Raw genomic sequence first — 20,439 nt, forward strand, 5'->3', positions numbered from 1 at the left:
GAGAGAGTTACTGTGAAGGGTTGGGGTATATCAGAGAGTGTTACAGTGAGGGGTGTGGGCTATGTCAGAGAGAGTTACAGTGAGGGATGGGGGGCATGTTAGAGAGTGTTTCAGTGAGGGGTGTGGGGTATTTCAGAGAGTGTTTTAGTGAGGGGTGTGGGGTATTTCAGAGAGTGTTTTAGTGAGGGGTGGGGGGTATATCAGAGTATTATAGTGAGGAGTGTGGGACATATCAGAGAGTGTTACAGTGAGGGGTGTAGGGTATTTCAGAGTGTGTTACAGTGAGGGGTGTGGGTTTTATCAGAGAGTGTTACAGTGAGGGGTGTGGGGTATGTCAGAGAGTGTTACAGTGAGGGGTGTGAGGTATATCAGAGAGTGTTACAGTGAGGGGTGTGAGGTATATCAGAGAGTGTTACAGTGAGGGGTGTAAGGTATATCAGAGAGTGTTACGGTGTGGGGTGTGCGGTATATCAGAGAGTGTTACAGTGAGGGGTGTGAGGTATATCAGAGAGTGTTACAGTGAGGGGTGTGGGGTATATCAGAGAGTGTTACAGTGAGGGGTGTGGGGTATGTCAGAGAGTGTTACAGTGAGTGGTGTGGGGTATGTCAGAGAGTGTTACAGTGAGGGGTGTGGGCTATGTCAGAGAGAGTTACTGTGAGTGGTGTGGGGTATATCAGAGAGTGCTATGGTGAGGGGTTTGGGACATATCAGGGAGGGTTGCAGTGAGGAGTGGGGGGTATATCAGAGACTTACAGTGAAGGATGTGCGCTATATCAGAGAGTGTTACAGTGAGGGGTGTGAGGTATATCAGAGAGTGTTACAGTGAGGGGTGTGGGGTATATCAGAGAGTGTTACAGTGAGGGGTGTGAGGTATATCAGAGAGTGTTACGGTGTGGGGTGTGGGGTATATCAGAGAGAGTTACATTGTGGAGTGTGGGGTATATCAGAGAGTGTTATGGTGTGGGGTGTGGGGTATATCAGAGAGAGTTACTGTGAGGGGTTGGAGTATATCAGAGAGTGTTACAATGAGGGGTATGGGCTATGTCAGAGAGAGTTACAGTGAGTGGTGTGGGGTATATCAGAGAGAGTTACAGTGAGGGATGGGGGGCATGTTAGAGAGTGTTTCAGTGAGGGGTGTGGGGTATTTCAGACTGTGTTTTAGTGAGGGTTGGGGGGTATATCAGAGAGGGTTAGAGTGAGGGTGTGGGTTTTATCAGTGAGTGTTATAGTGAAGGGTATGGGGTATATCAGAGAGTGTTATAGTGAGGGTTGAGGGGTACATCAGAGAGTGTTACAGTGAGGGATGTGGGGTATACCAGAGTGTGTTACAGTGAGGGGTATATCAGAGTGTGTTACAGTGAGGGGTGAGGGATATATCAGAGTGTGTTACAGTGAGGGGTGTGGGGTATATCAGAGAGTGTTACAGTGAGGGGTGTGCGGTATATCAGGGAGTGTTACAGTGAGGGGTGTGGGGTATATCAGGGAGTGTTACAGTGAGGGGTGTGGGGTATATCAGGGAGTGTTACAGTGAGGGGTGTGGGGTATATCTGGTAGGGTTACAGTGTGGGGTATATCAGGGAGTGTTACAGTGAGGGGTGTGGGGTATATCAGGTAGGGTTACAGTGAGGGTTGTGGGGTATAGCAGAGACTGTTATAGTGAGGGGTATATCAGAGTGTGTTACAGTGAGGGGTGTGGGGTATTTCAGAGTGTGTTACAGTGAGGGGTGTGGGTTTTATCAGAGAGTGTTACAGTGAGGGGTGTGGGGTATATCAGATAGTGTTACAGTGAGGGGTGTGGGGTATATCAGAGAGTGTTACAGTGAGGGGTGTGGGGTATATCAGAGAGGGTTACAGTGAGGGGTGTGTGGTATTTCAGAGTGTGTTACAGTGAGGGGTGTGGGGTATATCAGAGAGGGTTAGAGTGAGGGTGTGGGTTTTATCAGTGAGTGTTATAGTGAAGGGTATGGGGTATATCAGAGAGTGTTATAGTGAGGGTTGAGGGGTACATCAGAGAGTGTTACAGTGAGGGATGTGGGGTATACCAGAGTGTGTTACAGTGAGGGGTATATCAGAGTGTGTTACAGTGAGGGGTGAGGGATATATCAGAGTGTGTTACAGTGAGGGGTGTGGGGTATATCAGAGAGTGTTACAGTGAGGGGTGTGGGGTATATCATGGAGTGTTACAGTGAGGGGTGTGCGGTATATCAGGGAGTGTTACAGTGAGGGGTGTGGGGTATATCAGGGAGTGTTACAGTGAGGGGTGTGGGGTATATCAGGGAGTGTTACAGTGAGGGGTGTGGGGTATATCTGGTAGGGTTACAGTGTGGGGTATATCAGGGAGTGTTACAGTGAGGGGTGTGGGGTATATCAGGTAGGGTTAAAGTGAGGGTTGTGGGGTATAGCAGAGACTGTTATAGTGAGGGGTATATCAGAGTGTGTTACAGTGAGGGGTGTGGGGTATATCAGAGTGTGTTACAGTGAGGGGTATGGGGTATATCAGGGAGTGTTACAGTGAGGGGTGTGGGGTATATCTGGTAGGGTACAGTGACGGGTGTGGGGTATATCAGGGAGTGTTACAGTGAGGGGTGTGGGGTATATCAGGTAGGGTTACAGTGAGGGGTGTGGGGTATATCAGAGACTGTTATATTGAGGGGTGAGGGGTATATCAGAGTGTGTTACAATGAGGGGTGTGGGGTATTTCAGAGTGTGTTACAGTGAGGGGTGTGGGTTTTATCAGAGAGTGTTACAGTGAGGGGTGTGGGGTATATCAGAGAGTGTTACAGTGAGGGGTGTGGGGTATATCAGAGAGTGTTACAGTGAGGGGTGTGGGGTATATCAGAGAATGTTACAGTGAGGGGTATGGGGTATATCAGGTAGGGTTACAGTGAGGGGTGTGGAATATATCAGAGACTGTTACAATGAGGGGATGTGGGATATCCCAGAGACTGTTACAGTGTAGGGCGTGGTCCACATGGCTATGTGTGTGCAGTGATACATGTTGGAATATTCTAGTGACTTGATTTTACAGAGTTGACCTAGATTGGAAACATAACATATTTCTCCATCCCTTCCAGTGCTTTGCTGTCCACATAGCTACATGTTCATACCTTTTTTTTGTACCTCCACTGCCAGGGAGGAGAATGGCAATGAAGGTGCCTCCCAGGGGAAATGGAAAAGTTATCGCTGCGACAATGCTGCTATATCTTGAGCTGTGCATTAGCCATGAGCTTGGAGCTGGAGAAGGCAGGGAATCAGTCTTGATCTCCCGGCCCGTCCACAGAAGAACACAGCTCCATTTGCACTGCCTCCTGGATGGCTTTTTCCCAGCAAGTGCTGTTCTCATGTCTGCCCAGTGCCTACAGTTTATTGGTTCCAGCTGTCTGCCTCTTACAGTATATAATGATCCTTTTGTTGCCTGTTCACGAGCTGCCAGATATTTAAAACTGGAGCCTGCTCAGAGGGACTGCCCGATCGGATCATATCTCTGCCATAAGATACACAGTGAAAATCCTGAAGTGGTTCTCACAGCAACGGTGCTTTGGCTCGGGCTGGGCAGTGGCTAAGCAATGTGGTCCTCGTGTTATTTAATTCATGTCAGCTTCAGGGTTTGCCACCGCTGTACACGTTGACAACATTGTATTGACGTTATCTTTGGATCACTCTTCAGTCTGGAGTCCCCTCCTTTGAGCTTAACCCCCAACCTCTGGCCTTCCCTCTGCTAACTGGTAGCAAAGTCTGTTCTTGCACTTTATTCATGTTTGGGTTGTGAGCAGTGCCAACTATTAATTCCCCATCCTTAAGTGCCCTATGACGAGCCTTCACTGCAGTCCAGTCAGTTTAGGGACAATACTGTTAAGGTGGCAGTTCCAGGATATTGACCCAGACACAGCGACCCATGGAACTTCCACGTCAAGGTATGTGGCTTTAAGGGGAACTTGCAAGTGATCTCCTTTCCACACATTGACTGCCCTTGTCCTTCTAGATGGTAGAGGTTGAGGGTTTGGAAGGTGCTGTCACCAAAGCATGGATGTGTTGCTACGTTGCAAATTGTAGATGGTACACACTGTTGCCACTCTGTTGAAAAAGACCTCTCAGCTCAACTCATCCATGCCGACTGAGCTAGTCCCATTTGCCTGCAGGTGATGGGAATAATATTGAAGGTGGTGGATAGCAAAGTACTCAGCTTAGGACCCTTACGTCCCCACCTCAATGAATTCCAGGCTCGACATGATGCTGAGCTCTTTGTCCGTCGCCTTCGCCTTCGTGCTCACTTCTTTGGGCAAGAGTCCTGCCCCCACTGCATAGATCCTTTCACATCCCTCCAACATTCCACCTCTAATTGGACACCCCTGCCAGGACAATTTCCTGCCCTCGATCTTTTCATTGACAATTGTCGATGGGACATCGGCCGCCTTCATTTCTCTGCCCCTCTTACCCATTCCAACCTCTCTCCATCCAAACTTTCTGCCCTTCGCTCCGTTAGGTCCAACCCCAACCTTGTCATCAAACCTGCTGACAAAGGGGGTGCTGTTGTCATCTGGCGTACTGACCTCTACCTTGCAGAGGCTGAGCGCCAACTCTCAGATTCCTCCTCCTACCTCCCCCTAGAGCACACCACTGAGCATCAAGCCATTGTCTCCAACACCGTGACTGACCTCATTTCCTCCAGATGCCTCCCCCCCGATAGCTTCCAACCTCATAGTCTCCCAACCACGGACAGCCCATTTCTACCTACTCCCCAAAATCCACAAGAAGGACTGTCCCGGCAGGCCCAGTGTGTCAGCATGCTCCTGTCCCACTGAACATATTTCCTCCGACCTTGACTCCATCCTTACTCCTCTGGTTCACTCCCTCCCCACCTCCATCCGGGATTCCTCTGATGCCCTGCGACACATTGACAGCTTTCAATTCGCAGGCCCTAACCACCTTCTATTCACCATGGATGTGCAATCTCTATACACCTCCATCCCACACCAAGACGGCTTGAAAGCTCTTCGCTTCTTTCTCAAAAAGAGGCCCGAACAATCTCCATCCATCACCACTCTCCTCCGCCTGGTTGAACTTGTTCTCTCTCTCAACAACTTCTCCTTCAACTCGTCCCATTTTCTCCTAATCAAAGGTGTAGCAATGGGTCCCGCATGGGTCCTAGCTATGCCTGCCTTTTCATGGAGTATGTGGAACATTTCTTATTCCAGGCCTACCCGGGTCCCCTCCCATAACTGCTTTATCGGTACATCGATGACTATTTTGGTGCGGCTTCATGCTCTCGTCCTGACCTGGAAAAATTCATAAACTTTGCTTCCAGTTTCCATCCCTCCATCACCTTCACCTGGTCCATCTCCGACACTTGCCTCCCTTTCCTTGACCTTTCTGTCTCCATTTCCGGCAATAGTCTATCCACTAATATCCATTACAAGCCCACTGACTCCCACAGCTATCTGGCCTATAGCTCTTCTCGCCCTTCACCCTGTAAGGACTCTATCCCTTTCTCTCAGCTCCTTCGCCTCCGCCACATTTGTTCCAATGAGGCCACTTTCCAAAGTGGTGCTCTTAATAAGTGCTGCTTCTTCTCCAACCGTGGCTTCCCATCTACAGTTATTGACAGGGCTCTCGACAGTGTGCGGTCCATCTCCCGCGCCATGACCCTCACCCCCTCCCTCCCCTCCCAGAACAAGGATAGGGTCCCTCTTGTTCTCACCTTTCACCCCACCAGCCTTCACATGCAAAGAATGTTGGGCGGCACAGTGGCACAGTGGTTAGCACTGCTGCCTCACAGTACCAGAGAACTGGGTTCAATTCCCGCCTCAGGCAACTCTCTGTGCGGAGTTTGCACATTCTCCACGTGTCAGCGTGGGTTTCCTTCGGGTGCTCCGGTTTCCTCCCACAGTCCAAAGATGTGCAGGTCAGGTGAATTGGCCATGCTAAATTGCCTGTAGTGTTAGGTGAAGGGGTAAATGTAGGGGAATGGGTCTGGGTGGGTTGCGCTTTGGCGAGTCGGTGTGGATCTAATCTAATCTAATCAAATAATCCTCCGCCATTTTCACCAACTCCAACACGACGCCACCACTAAACACATCTTCTCTTCCCTTCCCTCCCCTGTCTTCATTCCACAGAGATCGTTCCCTCCGGAACAACCTAGTCCACTCCTCCATCACACCTAACACCTCTCCATCACACCTAACACATCTCCCATCACACACGGCACCTTCCCATCACACCTAACATCTCTCCCATCACACCCGGCACCTTCCCATCACACCTAACACCTCTCCCATCAAACCCGGCACCTTCCCATCACACCTAACACCTCTCCCATCACACACGGCACCTTCCCATCACACCTAATGCCTCTTCCATCACACACGGCACCTTCCCATCACACCTAACACATCTCCCATCACACCCGGCACCTTCCCATCACACCTAACACCTCTCCCATCACAGACGGCACCTTCCCATCACACCTAACACCTCTCCCATCACACCCGGCACCTTCCCATCACACCTAACACCTCTCCCATCACACACGGCACCTTCCCATCACACCTAACGCCTCTTCCATCACACACGGCACCTTCCCATCACACCTAACACATCTCCCATCACACCCGGCACCTTCCCATCACACCTAACACCTCTTCCACCACACCCGGCACCTTCCCATCACACCTAACACCTCTCCCACCACACCCGGCACCTTCCCATCACACCTAACACCTCTCCCATCACACCCGGCACCTTCCCATCACACCTAACACCTCTCCCATCACACCCGGCACCTTCCCATCACACCTAACACCTCTCCCATCACACCCGGCACCTTCCCATCACACCTAACACCTCTCCCATCACACCCGGCACCTTCCCATCACACCCAACACCTCTCCCACCACACCCGGCACCTTCCCATCACACCTAACACCTCTCCCATCACACCTGGCACCTTCCCATCACACCTAACACCTCTCCCATCACACACGGCACCTTCCCATCACACCTAACACCTCTCCCATCACACCCGGCACCTTCCTATCACACCTAACACCTCTCCCATCACACCCGGCACCTTCCCATCACACCTAACACCTCTCCAACCACACCCGGCACCTTCCCATCACACCTAACACCTCTCCCATCACACACGGCACCTTCCCATCACACCTAACACCTCTCCCATCACACCCGGCACCTTCCCATCACACCTAACACCTCTCCCACCACACCCGGTACCTTCCCATCACACCTAACACCTCTCCCATCACACACGGCACCTTCCCATCACACCTAACACCTCTCCCATCACACACGGCACCTTCCCATCACACCTAACACATCTCCCATCACACCCGGCACCTTCCCATCACACCTAACACCTCTCCCATCACACCCGGCACCTTCCCATCACACCTAACACCTCTCCCATCACACACGGCACCTTCCCATCACACCTAACACATCTCCCATCACACCCGGCACCTTCCCATCACACCTAACACCTCTCCCATCACACACGGCACCTTCCCATCACACCTAACACCTCTCCCATCACAGACGGCACCTTCCCATCACATCTAACACCTCTCCCATCACAGACGGCATCTTCCCATCACACCTAACACCTCTCCCATCACACACGGCACCTTCCCATGCAATCGCAGAATGTGCAACACCTGCCCCTTTACCTCTTCCGTGCCCACCATCCAAGGCCCCAGACACTCATTTCAGATTACGCAGCGTTTCACTTGTACCTCTTTCAATTTGGTCTATTGCATTTGTTGCTCCCAATGTGGTCTCCTCTATATCGGAGAGACAAAACGCTGACTGGGTGATCGCTTTGCTGAGCACCTTCGGTCTGCACACCATCAGGTCCCGGACCTCCCCGTGGCTTGCCACTTCAACACACAATCCTGCTCCCATGCCCACATGTCTGTCCTTGGCCGGCTGCAATGTTCCAGTGATGCTCAACGCAAACTGGAGGAACAGCATCTCATCTTCCGACTCGGCCCGTTACAGCCTGCCGGTCTCAACACTGAATTCAACAACTTCAGATGATTATCCCATCTCAACCCTTCTGTTTTCATTCTGCTCCGTGATTTTATTTCATTTATCTTTTTAAATTTTTTTTTTCACTGTTCTGTACCTCTTATTTCTTGATTGTCTCTCTTTCTCTCGCTCCCCACTCATCACCTTTTTCCTCTCCTCTTCCCCCTTTGCTACCCTTCTCCCCTGTTTTCCATTTTGCCTCTGCTTCACCCATCCCCCACATCTCCCACATATTTTGTCACAAAGCACTGGATTCAGCCTTGGTCATTCACAGCTCCTAATCTCCCTATAATCTCTCTATGCACTGTCATTATCATCTCTTTATTGCTACCTTTGCTTCTGGAGCCATGACTCACCTTCTCTCAGCCTAGTATAAATACCTCCCTATTTCTCCCTTTTTTTAGCTTTGACAAAGAGTCAGTTAGACTCGAAACGTCAGCTCTTTTCTCTGCTTACAGATGCTGCCAGACCTGCTGAGATTTACCAGCATTTTTTCTTTTGGGTGGTGGATAGCATGCCAGTCAAATGGATTGCTCTATCCTGGGTAGTGGATGAGCTTCTTGAGTGTCGTTTCAGCCAGGCAAGTGGGGAGCATTCCTTCAGTCTGCTGACCTACGCCTTGTAGATGGTGAACAGGCTTTAGTGACAGATGAGGTGATGTATTCACTGCATCATTCCTAAACTCTGACTTGCTGTTGTAGCCACAGGATTTACATAGTTAGTTTAGTACATTTCCTGGTCAATTGTAACCCCCAGGATATTGATAGCGGGCCATTCCACCATCATTGATAGTGATGGTTATTCCAATGATTATCAAGGAGAAATGGTTAGATTCTTGAGGATTAAGATTGGAACTTGGGTCACACAAATGTTGACTTCCACTTTTCAGACCAGGCCTCGATGTTGTCCGAGTCTCGCTGCATGTGGACACTGGATAGTTCAGTATCTGAATGGTGCTGAACATTGTACAATCGTAAGCGAACATCCCATTTCTGACCTTATGATGGATGAAAGATCATTGATGAAGCAGCTGAAGATGGTTAAGCCTGCACCCAACCAGGAGAAACCCCTGTCGAGGTATCCTGGCACTGAGATAATTGAGCTGAAAATGTGTTGCTGGAAAAGCGCAGCAGCTCAGGCATCATCCAAGGAACAGGAGAATCGACGTTTCGGGCATAAGCCCTTCTTCAGGAATGAGGAAAGTATGTCCAGCAGGCTAAGATAAAAGGTAGGGGGGAGGGACTTGGGGGAGGGGCGTTGGAAATGCGATAGGTGGAAGGAGGTCAAGGTGAGGGTGATAGGCCGGAGAGGAGTGGGGGCGGAGAGGTCAGGAAGAAGATTGCAGGTTAGGAAGGCGGTGCTGAGTTCGAGGGATTGACTGAGACAAGGTGGGGGGAAGGGAAATGAGGAAACTGGAGAAATCTGAGTTCATCCCTTGTGGTTGGAGGGTTCCTAGGCGGAAGATGAGGCGCTCTTCCTCCAACCATCGTGTTGCTATGGTCTGGCAATGGAGGAGTCCAAGGACCTGCATGTCCTTGGTGGAGTAGGAGGGGGAGTTGAAGTGTTCAGCCACGGGGTGGTTGGGTTGTTTGGTCCGGGTGTCCCAGAGGTGTTCTCTGAAACGTTCCGCAAGTAGGCGGCCTGTCTCCCCAATATAGAGGAGGCCACATCGGGTGCAGCGGATGCAATAGATGATGTGTGTGCAGGTGAATTTGTGGCGGATATGGAAGTATCCCTTGGGGCCTTGGAGGGAAGTAAGGGGGGAGGTGTGGGCACAAGTTTTGCATTTCTTGCGATTGCAGGGGAAGGTGCCAGGAGTGGAGGTTGGGTAGGTGGGGGGTGTGGACCTGATGAGGGAGTCACGGAGGGAGTGGTCTTTTCGGAACGCTGATAGGGGAGGGGAGGGAAATATATCCCTGGTGGTGGGGTCCGTTTGGAGGTGGCGGAAATGACGGCGGATGATACGCTGTACATGGAGGTTGGTGGGGTGGTAGGTGAGGACCAGTAGGGTTCTGTCCTGGTGGCGATTGGAGGGGCGGGGCTCAAAGGCGGAGGAACGGGAAGTGGAAGAGATGCGGTGGAGAGCATCGTCAACCACGCCTGAGGGGAAATTGCGGTCTTTGAAGAAAGAGGCCATCTGGGTCGTACAGTTTTGGAATTGGTCCTCCTGGGAGCAGATGTGGCAGAGACAAAGGAATTGGGAATATGGGATGGCGTTTTTAGAGGGGGCAGTGTGGGAGGAGGTGTAGTCTAGGTGTAGTCTGAGATAATTGACCTTCAGAAACCACAAACATCTTCCTTTGTTCAGGCTATGACTCCATCTAGTTGCATTGACTGTCGACCTTCTGAGGCTCCTTGAGGTCAGTCAAATGCTTCATTACTGTCTGGAGCAGTCACTCTCACTTCCCCTCAAGAGTTCAGTCCTTTTGTCCATGTTTGAATCAATGCCCGATGAGCTCAGGAGCAGAGTGGCCCTGGCAGCTCCCAATGAGCATCAGTGAGCAGGTTGCAACTGCACGTGTGCTGCTTGATAGCATGGTCAAGAACTCTTATCACTTTGTTTCTAAAGATGGGTTGACTGATCGGGCAGTAATTGGCCATTTGACTTGTTCTGGTTTTTGTGGACAACCATCCACATTGTCAGGTGGGTGTCAGTATTGTAGCTGTGCTGGAACTGTTTGGCCAGGAGCGGGGCCTAGTTCAGGAGCACAAATTTTCAGCACTATTGCCAGAATGTTGGCAGAGCCATAGACTTTGCACTGTCCGGTACACTCTGCCTTTTTTTGATACCGCGTGGATTGAACCAAATTGGCTGAAGACTGCGATGCTGGGTGGGAAACTCCGGAGGAGACTGAGACGAATCATCCACTTGGCTCTTCAGGCTGAAGATTGCTGCAAATGCTTCAGCCTTACTTTTTTTAATGGTGGCGCTGGGCTCTACCATGGTTGAGAATGGGGATATCTATAGAAGCAGCTCCCCTGTTAGCTACTTAATTGTCCACCATGACTGGACATGGCAGGATTACAGAGCTTGGATCTGATCTGTAGATCATGGGATCTCTTAGTCCTGTCCAGTGCCCGCTGCTTCTGCTGTCGGGCACAAGAGTAATTCTGTTCTGTGGCTTCACCAAGTTGACATCTGATTTTTTTCGGGTATGCCTGATGCTGCTCTTGATATGCCCTCCTCTACTCTCCATTGGAGCAGCTTTGACTCTCGGCTTGATGGTAACGGTAGAATGTGGGATATGCCAATGTTACGGCTGCTAAAAGTCTTCATGGATACCTCTCTTCTTTTTCTGAGCGGCTGGATCAGGTCAAAATCTAATGTGGTTGCGCCACAAAAGATAATGGGGGGGCTGTTCTCAGGATGATGGTCTCCTCTTGCAGTGATGTAGGTACACCCGTTTATCTCCCAATAATGAATTTTAAAATGCTATTAAAGCAATGTCATTTTGCGTTCTGCATGGTTGTTGCAGCTAAGCTGTCCACTGAAGGTCACTGATACAGGGGAAAGAGTTTGTTAACAGTGCACGCAGAGCACTGTTATAAACTCACCAACAAGTAAAGCTTTGCTGGCTGAATTGAAATGCAGTCAACAACTTCATTTACATTTAGCAGCTGTTTGCAATAATGCCCCTATTATGTCAGGCTAAAGGTTGCCGGACTCTCCCACAGTATTTGAATGGAATCCCAAAGTTCTCCTGCTAAAGGGTCATTGTTCAGGCAGGAACTGGAGATTCGGCTGCTCGACTGTGGGGTGCTGCATACCTGAGCAAATATTGACCCTCATAGGGAGTATCAGCAGCAACAAATATTCAACATGTTCCAAATGATGTCCGTTTGACAAGGCAATCTGAGATCCAAACATCCAAAAGGAAGCCACTCAAGGGAAACGATGTATTTTTGAAATAAAAGATGGCAGCACAGAATAAGGCAGGATTCTCCCAGGAATGTGTTCACAATGTGTGGTATATCAGCACCAGGTGGACAGAGAGCTGATGACATTAGAGACTCCTTGCAGACCGTGGACCAGCTAAGGTTTGCTTACAACAGTGCGAGAACCTTGTGTTCACGTATCAGGCAAGATACTAGAGAATTCAAGGTGATTGGTTCAGGGTGAGCACTCTTGCTTCTGAACCAGATGATTTGCAGTTAGGTAACTGCAGCAGGAGGAGGCCATTCAGCCCCTCAAGCCTGCTCCACCCTTCAACTAGGTCATTGCTGATCTCCCTCAGTATTAGGCATTAGTAGCTAGAAATCTGTTGATCCCTGTCTTAAACCTACTCAGTGACTGAGCTGCCCAGGCTTGGGAGATAGGCAATTCCAAAGATTTATCACTCTCTGAGTGAAGATATTCCTCCTCATCTCAGTCCTGAATGGCCTTGCCCTTATTGTGAGACTATGTTCCATGGCTGCGCATTGCTTTAGCAAGGGGAGACATCCTCCCTGTATATGCCCTGTCGCGTCCCCTCAGCAGGGTCAACTATCTGCAGACCAGCTGGAGCTGGGGTCCCACATGTTGTCATGTTCCCAGCCTTGAGGACAAAATCAAGCCTCGAAGCACTCACTGTCGCACTGAGGAGTGCCACACGGTTGGAGGAGCAGTCGATCGGGGCGAGATGTCGACCCAAGGCTCCCTCCACAGTCTCAGCTGAACATAGAGGCAGTTTCCAAGGAAGACCAGGAAGTGGAATGTTACTTGGTGTTCTGGGCTATATCAATATTATTAGATGAGACAATTTGGTCACTGTCAGGTGGCTTTCAGTGGGATCTTGCTGTCCACAGCTTGGCTACTGCAATATATGGCAATAATAAACACACATCACATTGCTGTAAAGAGCTTGGAAGCATCCTGACGATATGAGAGGCCCTATACAAATGCATGTTTCTTTCTTCACTCCTCCAGGTCTGTGGGGTAGCTGAACTGAGTCCACAGTTGAGTCCCAGGGGAATTGTCACAGAATACTTCAATGTCATGACCAACTCAGCCTACTCCAGGTTGACCACAAACACACTGCAGAGATTGTTAAAAAGCACTTCAACCAATACCTTCACCAAGATGTTGCAAAAAACATTTACAGAGTTGTTACCGAGACTGGAGGGTTTGAGTTCTAAGGAAAGGCTTGGGCGTTTTACTCTGGAGCATCAGAGGCTGAGGGGTGATCTTAGAGAGGTTTATAAAATCGTGATGGGCATGGATAAGGCTTCAGTATAAACCGACCGACTCCCATAGCTACCTAGATTACACCTCCTCTCACCCTGCCCCCTGTAAAAACGCCATCCCATTTTCCCAATTCCTTCGCCTCCGCCGCATCTGCTCCCAGGAGGACCAATTCCAATACCAAACAACCCACATGGCCTCCTTCTTCAAAGACCGCAATTTCCCCTCAGGCGTGGTTGACGATGCTCTCCACCGCATCTCTTCCACTTCCCGCTCCTCTGCCCTTGAACCCCGCCCCTCCAATCGCCACCAGGACAGAACCCCACTGGTCCTCACCTACCACCCCACCAACCTCCATATACATCGTATCATCCTTTGTCATTTCTGCCACCTCCAAACAGACCCCACCACCAAGGATATACTTCCCTCCCCTCCCCTATCAGCGTTCTGAAAAGACCACTCCCTCCACCAACCCAACCTCCACTCCCGGCACCTTCCCCTGCAACCGCAAGAAATGCAAAACTTGCGCCCACACCTCCCCCCTCAATTCCCTCCAAGGTCCCAAGGGATCCTTCCATATCCATCAGAAATTCACTTGCACCTCCACACACATCATTTACTGCATCCGTTGCACCTGATATGGCCTCCTCTACATTGAGGAGACAGGCCGTCTACTTGCAGAACGTTTCAGAGAACACCTCTAGGACACCCACACCAACCAACCCAACCGCCCTGTGGCTGAACACGTTAACTCCCCCTCCCACTCCACCAAGGACATGCAGGTCCTTGGCCTCCTCCATCGCCAGACCATGGCAACACGATGCCTGGAGGAAGAGCGCCTCATCTTCCGCCTAGGAACCCTCCAACTACAAGGGAGGAATGCAGATTTCTCCAACTTCCTCATTTCCCCTCCCCCCACCTTATCTCAGTCCCAACCCTCGGACTCAGCACCGCCTTCTTGACCTGCAATCTTCTTCCCGACCTCTCCGCCCCTGCCCCCTCTCCGGCCTATCACCCTCACCTTAATCTCCTTCCACCTATCGCATTTCGAATGCCCCTCCCCCAAGTCCCTCCTCCCTACCTTTTATCTTAGCCTGCTTGGCACACCCTCCTCATTCCTGAAGAAGGGCTCATGCCCGAAACGTCGATTCTCCTGTTCCTTGGATGCTGCCTGACCTGCTGCACTTTTCCAGCAACACATTTTTCAGCTCTGACCTCCAGCATCTGCAGTCCTCACTTTCTCCTCCTGGATAAGGCTTCTCCCCAAGGTAGGGGAGTCCAGACGAGAGGGCATAGGCATAAGGTGAGAGGGGAAAGATTTAAAAGGGACCTGTGGGGCAACTTTTTCGCCCAGAGGGTGGTGCGTTTATGGAATGAGTTGTCGGAGGAAGTGGTGGAGGCTGGTACAATTACAGCATTTAAAAGACATTTGGACAGGTACATGGATAGGAAAGGTTTAGAGGAATATGGACCAAATGCACACAAATGGTACTAGTTCAGTTTAGGTAACCTGGTTGGCATGGACAAGTTGGGCTGAAGGGCCTATTTCCATGTTAGCAGTGAGACTCATTTAGGCATTAGCTATCCATTTGGAGATCTGAATTAATCTGCTCTTTGCCTCATCAGTCTTTGCGCTATCCTCTCCTGCTGGGTGACCCTTTAATTGTGTTCCTTTGTGGGTGTTAGTCTCCTCAGGCTTACTAAGAGTGTCACGTCATTGAAATGCAGGGCATTGTACCCAGAGACTATCGTGTACGCGATAAAATGCTTTATCTATCACACGGGCTGGCAAAATATCAGAGCTGGGAAGGCAACGTGATGTACGATTCCTCAGACAGTCCCGCTTATCCCGGAACAGCTGCCTGTTCTCCAATGCTTTGGTTATATTTATATTCCCAGCTCACATCCCATCAATCAACCTCCCTCGAGCCTCCTCCCCAGCATGGTATCCATGGTTACAACACCACATCCTTAATTAAGGTTGGAGAGGTTAAGCTTTGCTGTGGGAATGCACATTTCCCATTATAATTCCTGCAGCTCATCGATAACCCGGAGAATGAATCTCGGGAGGAAGACCGAGGGAGAGAGAAAGCTCACAGATACGGTGGGTGTGGTTGTGGGGGGGGCAGAATGCTGGGGGAGATTTCCCAGGATGGGACCAAGGAACTTTTTCACACAGAGGGTGGTGTGTGAATGGAACGAGCTGCCAGAGGAAGTGGTCGAGGCGGGTACAATTACACGTTTTGTAAACATTTGGATGGGTACATGGATAGAAAAGGGTTACACTGTTGGAGGTTGAGGGGTGACCTTATAGAGGTTAATAAAACTGTGAGGGGGCTTAGATAAAGTGAATAGCCAAAATCCTTTCCCTGGGGTAGGGGAGTACAAAATTAGAGGGCATTGGTTTAACATGAAAGGGGAAAGATTTAGAAGGGCAACCTTTTCACACAGAGGGTGGTGTGTGTCAAGAAGAAGCTGCCAGAGGAAGGAAGTGGTAGAGGCCGGTACAATAAAAAGACATTTGGACAGGTACATGGATAGGAAAGGTTTAGAGGGATATGGGCTAAACACAAGCAAATGGGATTACATGGTCAACATGGGTGAGTTGGGCTGAAGGGCCTGTTTCCATTCTGTCTGATTCTGTGTCCGCAGTGAGATCCATGAGTATCAGTTATATGGAGAGATGGGAGAGGCTGGGATTGTTCTCCTCAGAGCCAAGAAGGTTGAGGCGGGATATTAATAGACACATTCAAAATTATGAAGAATTTCGAGACACTAAATAAGGAGAAACTGTTTGCACTGGCAGGAGACCCAGGACCCAGAAGATACTGATTTAAGATAATTGGCAATGGAACTAGTGGAACTAATGAAATAGCCGAGGACAAATTATTTTGACAGCGAGTTAATGCTATCTGGAATGTACTACCCGAAACAGAGTAACTGTCAAAAGGCAATTGAATAAATACAGTACCTGAAAGGGAGAAATTTGTAAGGCTGTGCAGAAGGGCCAGAGGTGTGGAATTAAGTAGATAACATGTTTAGGAGAGACAGCATAGGTGAATAGGTTCAATAGCCTCTTCTGTGCTGTAAGATTCCATCAGCATTGTTCCAGGGCTGAAAGTGATCGAACATTGACCACATCTAAGGAAAGGTGTTCTGGCATTGGAAGCAGTCCAGAGAAGGTTCACTACGTTGATACCAGGTATGGAGGTCTGCCTTATGAGGAGAGGTTGAGTAGGTTGGCCTGTACTCAGCGGAGTTTAGAAGAATGATACCTGACCTTATTGACGTATACAAGATCTTTAGGGTTTGACAGGGTAGATGCAGAAAGGTTGCTTCCCCATTTGGGAGAGTCTAGGGCCAGAGGACACGATCTCAGATTAAGGGTTCACCCAGCCAGAAAAGAGATGAGGAGGAATTTCTTCTCTGAGGGGAATGAATCTGTGGAATTCTTTACCGCAGGGAGCTATAGATGTTGGGCCATTCGGCATATTCAAGGCTGAGAGAGACAGATTTTTAATCATGAGGGGGATTGACAATAGTGGAGAGAAGGCAGGACAGTGGTGTTGAGGCCTATCAGATCAGCCATGATCGATGTGCTGAATGGCCTGCTTTCGTCCCTAATTATTATGGTGTTATCCACAGACTATTCATACCTTCCGAATATTTATTTGTGAATTAATACTTAATCGGGACATGCATGATTTTTGATTTGCGGATTTCACTCCTGTAACCATTCCCATAATCACAGGGGCATCTGGTCTGTCAATACACGTCAGGGAATCCTACAAGGCTACACCTCCAAGGATCTGGGCAGGAGGGAATGGCCCAATCTTTCTCTGTGTCCCAGTGCCAACAGACCCTCCTCCCTTGCCCTAGCTCTGTTCTTGAAGAGTCTGAGAATGTTATTAAAAATAAGCGCAATGAAATCCCAAAATCCCGAAAAACTTTGTCAGACACTTTTATAACCCTTTATTCATTTGTGGGATGTGGGCATCATTGGCATTTGCCCATCTCCTAACTGCCCTCGAACTGAACTGTTTGCTTGATCATTTGGGAGGACAGTTCAGAGTCAACCACATTGCTGTGGGTCTGGAGTCACACAAAGACCTGACTGGGTGAGAATGAGATTTCCTTCTGTACTGAACCAGATGAAATCAAAGAAAATTGTCACGGTCACCATGAATAAGAATAGAGTTACCAACCAGATTTAGAAGTTATTTTAAAATACACCAGCTACAGCACTAGGATTTGAACTCCTGCCCCAGGATATTAGCTTAGGATTACCTAACCTATTGACATAACCACGACACCACATCACCCACAGCCAGCTGAGTGGTTGGACTGTTAGAGACAAAAATAAACTACAGATGCTTGAATCCAAGGTGGACAAGCAGGAGGCTGGAAGGACACAGCAAGCCAGGCAGCATCGGAAGATGGAGAAATCAACGGTTCATATGTGACTGTGCCTGACAAGGTTCAGGGTCAAGTAGACTGTTGTGGTTCAGACCTGAGCTCCATGTGCATAGATCCCTGAAAGTTACCACCCAGGTTGATAAGGTTGTTAAGAAGGCATACGGTGTGTTAGCTTTCATTGGAGTTTCGGAGCCAGGAAGGTCATGCTGCAGCTGTACAAAACTCTGGTGCGGCCGCAGTTGGAGTGTTGCGTACAGTTCTGATCACGGCATTTTAGGAAGGATGTGGAAGCATTGGAAAGGGTTCAGAGGAGATTTAATGGGATGTTGCCTGGTATGGAGAGAAGATCTGATGAGGAAAGGCTGAGGGAATTGAGGCTGTTTTTGTTAGAGATAAGGAAGTTGGGAGGTGAGTTATTGGAGGATACAACGTGATCAGTGGATTAGATAGGGTGGACAAGTTCTTTATTCAGAGTAGTAGGGGTGTGGAAAGTCCTGCCTGCAACTGTAATAGACCCGCCAACTTTAAGGGCATTTAAATGGTCATTGGATAGGCATATGGATGATAATGGAATAGTGTAGGTTCAGATTGGTTTCACAGGTCGGCACAACATCGAGGGCTGAAGGGCCTGTACTGCGCTAGAATGTTCTGTGATCTATGTTCAGTCACCAGTGACACAAGTCTGAACATTGACCTAGTCCAAATTCCCTGCACTGCAGAGGATTAGACGGACATCTAATGGGGTGTTTAATGTCATCAGAAAGGTTGATAGAGTAGATTGAACTGCTCTATATCCTCTGTTTGGAGAGTGCAGAGTGAAGGGGACAAACCTCAAAATTCAGGGTGATATGTGGAATTACCACATAACCTAAAAGGGTATGATATGGAGCGTTGGTCCCAAAAGGTGGGCAGAGAGACAGTGGTTGAAAAATGTGGTGCTGGAAAAACACAGCAGGCCAGGCAGCATCTGAGGAGCAGGAGAATCAATGTTTTGGGCATAAGCCCTTCTTCAGGAATCCTCCTCGGTTTGCTCCTCGGATGCTGCCTGGCCTGCTGTGTTTTTCTAGCACCACATTTTTCAACTCTGGTCTCCAGCATCTGCAGTACTCACTTTCTCCTAGAGAGACAGTGGTTACAAACAGCTTGAGGGGACCCACTCTATAATATTGGAGTAAGGGCCTCCACATACACTACAGCTAGAATGGGGATTGAACCTGCTATGTTCTACACTATCAGCTGACACCCCACCCAACAGGCTCCTGTAAGGTTTACAACTCTCTCCCTAAAAGAACTGTTGGTGCTGGGGATCGATTGAACATTTCAGAATTGGGGAGACTAGATCTTTATTGGGCAAGAATATTAAACATTACAGACCAAGGTGTTTAGATGGATCAATCCAAGTCAAGGTCTAATTGCACAGTAGGTTAAAATCAGGGTGAGGAGCTAGATTAGAAACGCGGAATCCCTATAATGGAGAAGGATGCCATCGGGCCCATGGAGTCTATACTGACCCTCAAAACATTATCCCACCCAGACACATAACCCTACAGTTACTGTGGCTTATCCCCCTATCTTGCACATTCCCGAACACCACAGTGCAATTTAGCATGTCCAATCCACCTAACCTGCGCAGCTTTGAACTGTGAGAGGAAACCAGAGCAAACCCACACAGACAGGTACCATGAAACTGGAATTGAACCCGGGTCCCTAATGCTATGAGGTAATAGTGCTAACCACTGAGCCACTCTAGCTTCCTAGCTTGTTAAGAATTCTGTAAATGAAATAGGTACATTTAAAGGTGAGAAGTGTATAAACCCATGAGGGAGAAAGGGACAGAAGGAGGTGTTGATGGAGGTAGCTGATGAATGATGGAAGAAGGTGTGTGTGAAGTATGAACATGGTCGTAGAGCTGTTGGTTGGCTGTAACTGTGAGGCAGTATCTCTACAATAAGTTACTGATGACTAACCTCAGGTGTAGCAAGCTATTAAGAATGTTAATGGAATGTCAGTCTTTATTACAAGAGGATTTGACAAGAGGAAGCATACGGACAGAGAGAGAGAAAGAGAGAGTGTGGTGAGGACTGACAGAGAGAGGGAGAGGGGGCATGCAGACAGAGAAAGAGATGAGAGGTGAGTACAGACAGGGAGAGGGAGTATACAGAGAGAGAGCAGAGTGAGGACAGACAGAGAGAGGAAGAGGGGGCATGCAGACAGAGAGAGAGGGAGAGAGAGAAAGCGGTGAGGACAGACAGGGAGGGGGGCATACAGAGAAAGAGAGAGAGAGTAATTAAGTCTTCCTGTAATTGTATAGGAGCTGGGTTAGGCCAGTGCTGTGGACAGTTTTTGTCTCCTTATCTCAGGAAGGATATTATTGCCAGAGAGGGCATGTAACAAAGGTCCATCAGGACTATCCTGTGAAGAGAGATCAGGCAAACCAGGCTGGTGTGGTGGAGAACCTTGAAGAATGAGAGGTGATTTCACTGAAACTTACAAAATACTAAAAGGAATAGTCAGGGTCAATTCAGGTAAGACATTTCCCCTTGGCTGGGGGACAATACAACCAGAAGGCACAATTTCAAAATAAGGGAGATGCCACTTAGGATCGAGCTGACAAGAAATGATTTTACTCAGAGGGTAGTGAATCTTTGAAATTCTGACCCACAGACACCTGTGGGAGCTTAAGGATTAAGTACATTCAAGGAAGAGATCAAACAATTTCTGCTTACCAACAAAATGAAGGGTTATGGGAATGCAGTGTGTAAAAGATATTGATGTGTTTGAACAGCCATGATTGTGTTGAATGGAAGAACAGGATCAA

At 49.0% G+C, this 20,439-nt stretch overlaps 1 protein-coding gene across 8 annotated transcripts in view; it reads left to right on the top strand.

The window, feature by feature from the left end:
• The window catches only part of kank2 (KN motif and ankyrin repeat domains 2), a 173,802-nt gene that overhangs the window by 62,488 nt on the left and 90,875 nt on the right, over nucleotides 1-20,439 (top strand). Inside the window, exon 1 of one of the 8 annotated variants that reach the window (XM_043694830.2) lies at nucleotides 15,276-15,309. The exons of the other annotated variants lie outside the window; for them this stretch is intronic. The gene's annotated coding sequence lies outside the window, so the exon portion shown is untranslated. Of the gene's footprint in view, nucleotides 1-15,275; nucleotides 15,310-20,439 lie in introns of those variants that run through there. 8 annotated transcript variants of the gene reach the window in all.

The sequence above is a fragment of the Chiloscyllium plagiosum genome, unplaced genomic scaffold, assembly GCF_037043375.1.
Source record: "Chiloscyllium plagiosum isolate Xiang-an unplaced genomic scaffold, Cpla_swu_hap1 HiC_scaffold_45, whole genome shotgun sequence".
Taxonomy (NCBI): domain Eukaryota; kingdom Metazoa; phylum Chordata; class Chondrichthyes; order Orectolobiformes; family Hemiscylliidae; genus Chiloscyllium; species Chiloscyllium plagiosum.